We start from the raw sequence: 6,000 nt of genomic DNA, 5'->3' as shown, positions 1-6,000 counted from the left end.
TCTTTCTCAGACTAACCACGACCAGTTGATCCACCGTCACCCCGGGCGGTGGGAAGAACTTTTAGACTTTAGGAAACTTAAATGTCCCCAAAAGGGCAGTTTGTGGTAAACAATAAACATAATGTAGACACGATTAAAACACAGAACAACAGAGACAACAACAAAAATCCATGCTCATGATCAAGCCAATGAATGTTCCTCTGGGTGTGATGCAAATCTTATCGTCTTCCACATCGACTGACTCTCATTTCTTACTTAGATGCAGCAGGGGGGGAAAAAACCTTCATTTTTTTCCATCCTTCTTCTGCTTTCTACCTTCTCCCCTGGCAGCACAGAGGGTTTGGAAAAGGCAGCCTCACTAAAGCCTTCCCTTGGTGTATTTGACATTATGTGGCAATGCAGAGATGGCAGTCTAAGCAGCATAATCTGGACCCCCTACCATCTGCCTGGGATGTGACCCATGCTTACGCTTTGAAGAAATATGCACACAGAAATGTGACTACAATTTCAATGCTATAGCGTATGATTTATTTATACGTTTTTGGCCATATGCAGACTGACACACATTTCTGGTGAATAAATGCAGCTGAATGGGTGAGCTTTACTGGTATACTTCGTGCCACTTCACTGTTAAGCAGGGAAACATTTTATGTGAGTGATTCACCTTGAATAAAAACAAGTCGAGCTCAGTGCTAAAAGAACATATTTTTTTGTTTCTCCTTTGAAAAAGTTTTTTTTCCTCTGTTTATTGTACTTCATTTGACTGCTGTCAGAGCTGTTTCATGTGCATCAGCATTTGAATTTTGACTCAAAGGGAGCACCTGTGTCTGAACCAGAAACTCTGCAGGAAGCTCGGCAGAGGAAGGCAGACGACCCAGAAACAGACCTGCGTGCGCGTGTTTGCGTGTGTGCACATGCATACCCGCTCCTCTCCACAACACGTGCACATGCATACATATTCATCATATGTATGCGTGTGCATGTGTTGTGGAGAGGAGTCGGTAACAATGGGTTGATGTAGATCAGAAGAGTCATTTCCGAGCATGTTATTTGTATTCATACAGTATGAGGAGCTTTGAGTGAAGTGAATTATTCTTAAGGAAAGAGGGATAGTCACAGACATCACAATTTGTATTTTTGTTATCTGTTGAGAACAATACACTATTGTTTGGATATTTTGAATATACATTAATTGTTCTATAACAACCTCCTATTAGAAATGGAAATATAAATAATGAATTAATGTATATAATTAATCAAAATAATGTTAAAGAGGACCTTTAAAGCTTTTGTGCTTTTCCCCTTTCCTTTAGTGTGTTGTATAGTTTTTTGTGTCCCCATCAATGTTGATACATGGAGTCACTAAATTCACATAATGCTTTGCAGAATGACTCATTCTGTGTATTTTTTGGACAATGTAGTGTGTGGATGCAATGCTGTTTTGCAGCCAACTCCCATATGTCAGTTTTCTGAGCTAAGAACAGAACACAAGAACAGACTTCAACTGTATTACCACAATATGTTAAAGTAACTTGTTATATGTATTATTTGGTAATGGATTTCCATAACCATAAGCAAGTTCTGAATCTACAGTCCACTCAAATGTGCAAATACAGTATGTGATTTATTGGGCTAATAATTCAAAGACTGATTTCAGAATCAGAAATACTTTATTGATCCTCGGGGGAAATTGGGGCGTTACAGTTATGTATATAAATATAAAGAAATGTAAAAAAAATAGAAATAAAGGAGTATGTAACTGTAAATTATGTGCATAATGCTACAATATATAACACAATATATGTAGAGAAGTAAATAATAAAAAATAAAAATAAGAAATGAGAATATAAGAAATATGGACAAATGTTTGCATTAGGACATGCAATATATAACATATAACCACATTACATATAACAAAATTCAAGGCAAATAAGTAACACAGTCACTTGAAGCAATTAGTGGTGTTTCATTGTGACATATTACTGTATTGACTCTGAAGTCCCTAAAGGGACATACTGCACCATGCAATTAGTTTAGACGAAGGAAATAAATAAATACAAAATGTTGACATAATGTGCAGCCTAAAAAGTCATAATTAGAAGGGTTTGAATGTTCATTATGATAATGCATAAATTATGAGAAAATGCTTTTGGCAATAATAAAGAGAATAGCAACATATAAATAATAGTAGCAGGTTTCACATTCCATACTGAGTTGTGAGGAGACCAGATATCTATTATCGAGGACTGCTGATGGGAGTAGTGTGACGGCTCTCAGGGGGAGCCTGCATAGGATGATCGGACCATCTCGTAAAGGATTTTGCAGCAGATGGTTGTCTGCCCGGTCGGGGTGAGTGGTGATTCTTCCTGCCCTTGTCTCTGACCCGGTGTCATCCTTTTCCAGTACAGAGGGCAGCTGAAGGCCAGTGATTTTTCATACTGGAGCTTGTCCTTGGAGCAGGAAACCAGCAGGCTTTTTCCAGACCTTTGTAAGAGTGCTTTCCCTTACAGACCTGGATCATTAAATTGTGATTGGTTGTGAGGTGTTGGATGAGCCTCATTAAGTGCTTTTAAGATCTATTATCAGCTCTGAGTTTGAAAAGCACGCTTCCTGCTCTCATAGTCAGCCTCATCATCCATCTTCATTCATTCTTTACAACTCCACATTTTACATCTTTGTTGCATCACAGATTCAAGGCTTTGCTTCGTGGATGTTGGTTTTGGGAGGCCTTAGTGAGGCTGGTTTTAATTGGGACACCTTAAGCCATAACATTTATAAATCCTCTAATCAAGAGGTATTCCCCAATATTGTTTCAGAGAAGTGTTTCATGGGGCACAGACAATAGCACTGACTGATGATCTCATACACTCTGGCATTGAAAAAGAAAAAAGAATTTACCATGGAGGGATAAAATATTTATGATGCATTTGGAACAAATCCCATCATGTATTCGCCTCTGCAATTTCCTTTGAATGTGGAGCAGAGTGAAAGAGGCAGGCGCTCTGTGCTGCTCTCTCCAGAGATGCCTGTAGACAAATGCGGGCTATATCAAAACTTCAGTGAGGGAGGTGACAATGTCAGCTGCTGAACTGTGGGGGAGTGCAAACTGCAGGCGGAAAACAGTGTTTGAGACCGGCTGGTATTGGAATCTGGCAGGTTTGTCCTTAGCAAGGTTTCTCTACTGACACCTAATGGTTATAGTGATTAAAAATATCTACAAAACAATTAGAGAATAAATATAGACATGACACATACGTCTTATCCTCACAACACCGGGGGCTCCCTGAATAAATCCACTTTTCCGGGGTCTTTGCCTCTGCCACATTCTTTTTTCACCTCCTCGCTATAAATAATAAGCATCCCCTTTTTACAGCTTTTTCTCACACCTTTTATACACTGCTTTATTTATGTGAAAACAGAGTAGTCATATTTGATTAATTACTCCTTCTCATAATACATTATTAATTGTTATCGTTTAACGCCCTTAATCTGAGCCAATCTTACTACTTTTAGAAATAGGAAATTAGATAAAAAAATACATTAGAAAATGTAGCGATTATTGATCTTATGTAAGAAATGTATTCCCATAATTAAACATTTAAAGTACATTCTTACATATTGCTGTAGTTCTAATCTATTTTGGTTCAACCACACTATGAGTCTGAGTTGGAACAGGACCAACGCAGAGCCAAAAAATAGAACATGGTGCTTGACTTTTCAAGTCCTTGAAGGTTAATTATTCAAGAATTCCCTCTTCTCACAAGAAGCCAAGAACAGCAGGATGTGCTGCAGCATCTTCCTCAGTCCCTTAGAGAGTGTCAGAAGTTTAAAACCACTGTTCGACTATAATTGAAATGCACACGTTGTCTGAAGTCTGGCGCCTTCAAGCAAGGCAGAAAGAAAACACAGCACAAACATAACCTCCGATAGATACTCTCTCTCGGTAAGCATCGCAGCGATATGCTTCTAATCAGCGACAACACTAATCTGCTCTTTCTTATTTTGATTATGCATGCATTGTGAGTGTGAATTGTTTGTGTAGATTAGTTGGTTCATTTGATTAAAGATTAAAAAAACATACCGGTACTCGTTAATTAATATGTTGGACATGTAAACAACAACACAACAAGTGTAAGGTTTTCATACAGTAATTAGGTTTCTACAGTTAAACAAAAAAACAAAATAAAAGCAATTAAGATCCACATACGCTGCTGACATTTTTGTGAGATTTGCATAAATAAGAGGAGATGCAAAAGAATAAAAATGGGAATACAGGCAAACATGAAACAGACAAAAGGAATGCCTTCATTCATTCGCATGTTGAAATCTCCACCAATTTTTTTATTCTACCTTCATGACAATTTCCCAAATCCAATCTTTTATCATCCTTAATAGTCAAAACTAAATACAGAAAAATATTTTAACAAGAGGAGAAGCAAAATTGTAGCTTAGACCTTGACCAAATGACCCCACCTTTAGACTCAACAGCAGCTCACTGAAATTTATTACAGCTCACAATGTCAACAATATGCCCCAAACTGCATTTTAATTTCCAAAATCAGCTAAACCAATAAATCCAGCACTATTTTTCATATACCCTGCATTGCATACTTTATGGATCAAGAAAGGTTTTCATACAATCATTCATACAATGTAGCCTACCACGTAGGTTACCACCTAGGCTACCACGTGGGCTACCACGTAGTTTATGTAGGCTACCATGTACGCTACCATGTAGGCTACCACATAGGTTATGTAGGCTACTACGTAGGCTACCATGTAGTTTATGTAGGCTACCATGTAGGCTACCACGTAGTTTATGTAGGCTACCATGTAGTTTATGTAGGCTACCATGTAGGTTACGTAGGCTACCATGTAGGTTACCATGTAGGCTATGTAGGCTACCATTTGAGCATTCAGCACCATCAGCTTTCTCTTGCAAGTGAAGAGATTTCAAAATGTGGATATTTCTGGCCTCACTAATCAGGTAGCACAGAGCTGTGCAACCAATAAAGGTTGAAGCAGTTGACCTTTGTAGTTTCACTGGAAACAGTCAATAACAGTATTGGACAACACATTCAATGATTATAATGACAAATAAGAAACAGTATGAGTACTACAAACAATAGGCCTATTAGACCAAAGGAACTGGATTTACAAAAGTATAGGCTGTCAAATTAATTGCCTCTCGTGCTGGGAACAAAGTGTCACCAGTAAAAGATCAACATTAAGTGTAATATGTAGCTTAAAGTACCAAAAATAAACATACTCATTATGCAGAATGGCCCATTTCAGAATTATATATAGCCTATAGCCTACTACTGGATTATAATTAGCGATGCATTAATGTGTAGCTTGTAAAGGTGGAGCTAATTTTAAAGGTCTTATTGATAATATATTTTTGTAGACAAATATTTTTCCTACTTTTAACAAGGCTTGTGAGCCAGTAGCAAAACAACGCTGGTATCAAGTGGTATCTCTGTGATGTCAGTTAGTGTGGGGAAAAACTGATAGATGGCTGAGATTGACATTAACTGCCTGGCAACGACTTGTTGTGAAGTAAATGCAATGGAACGGGGGAAGGAGAATGTGACATCTAGTGGCTGAATGTTATCAATGTTATCAATTGTATCTTTAATTACTTTAGGCCATATTGCTGGCTTTCTTAACCTATAATAATGTATCATAATGTATTATTTGATTTAAAAATTCCATTAACAATCTAAATCTGCAAAGAAACTAGTAAGACCAAACTAAAAAAAATAGGCCTAGCCTACAACATGTACCTCTGAGATGTAGTGGTGTAGAACTAGAAGGTAGAATAAAATAGAAATATTCAAGTAAAGTACAAGTACACTACTGTACAATTTTGCAGCAGTCTACTTGTACTTTACTTGAATATTTCTATTTTATTTGACCTTCAAGCATCTTTGAGTCCTTGAAAAGCGCTATATAAGTTGAATTTATTATTGTAGTTCAGGGGTCAGCAACCTTTACTAT

This window comes from Sebastes umbrosus, chromosome 8 (assembly GCF_015220745.1).
Source record: "Sebastes umbrosus isolate fSebUmb1 chromosome 8, fSebUmb1.pri, whole genome shotgun sequence".
In the NCBI taxonomy this organism is placed as follows: domain Eukaryota; kingdom Metazoa; phylum Chordata; class Actinopteri; order Perciformes; family Sebastidae; genus Sebastes; species Sebastes umbrosus.
Note: the sequence above shows the minus strand (reverse complement) of the source record.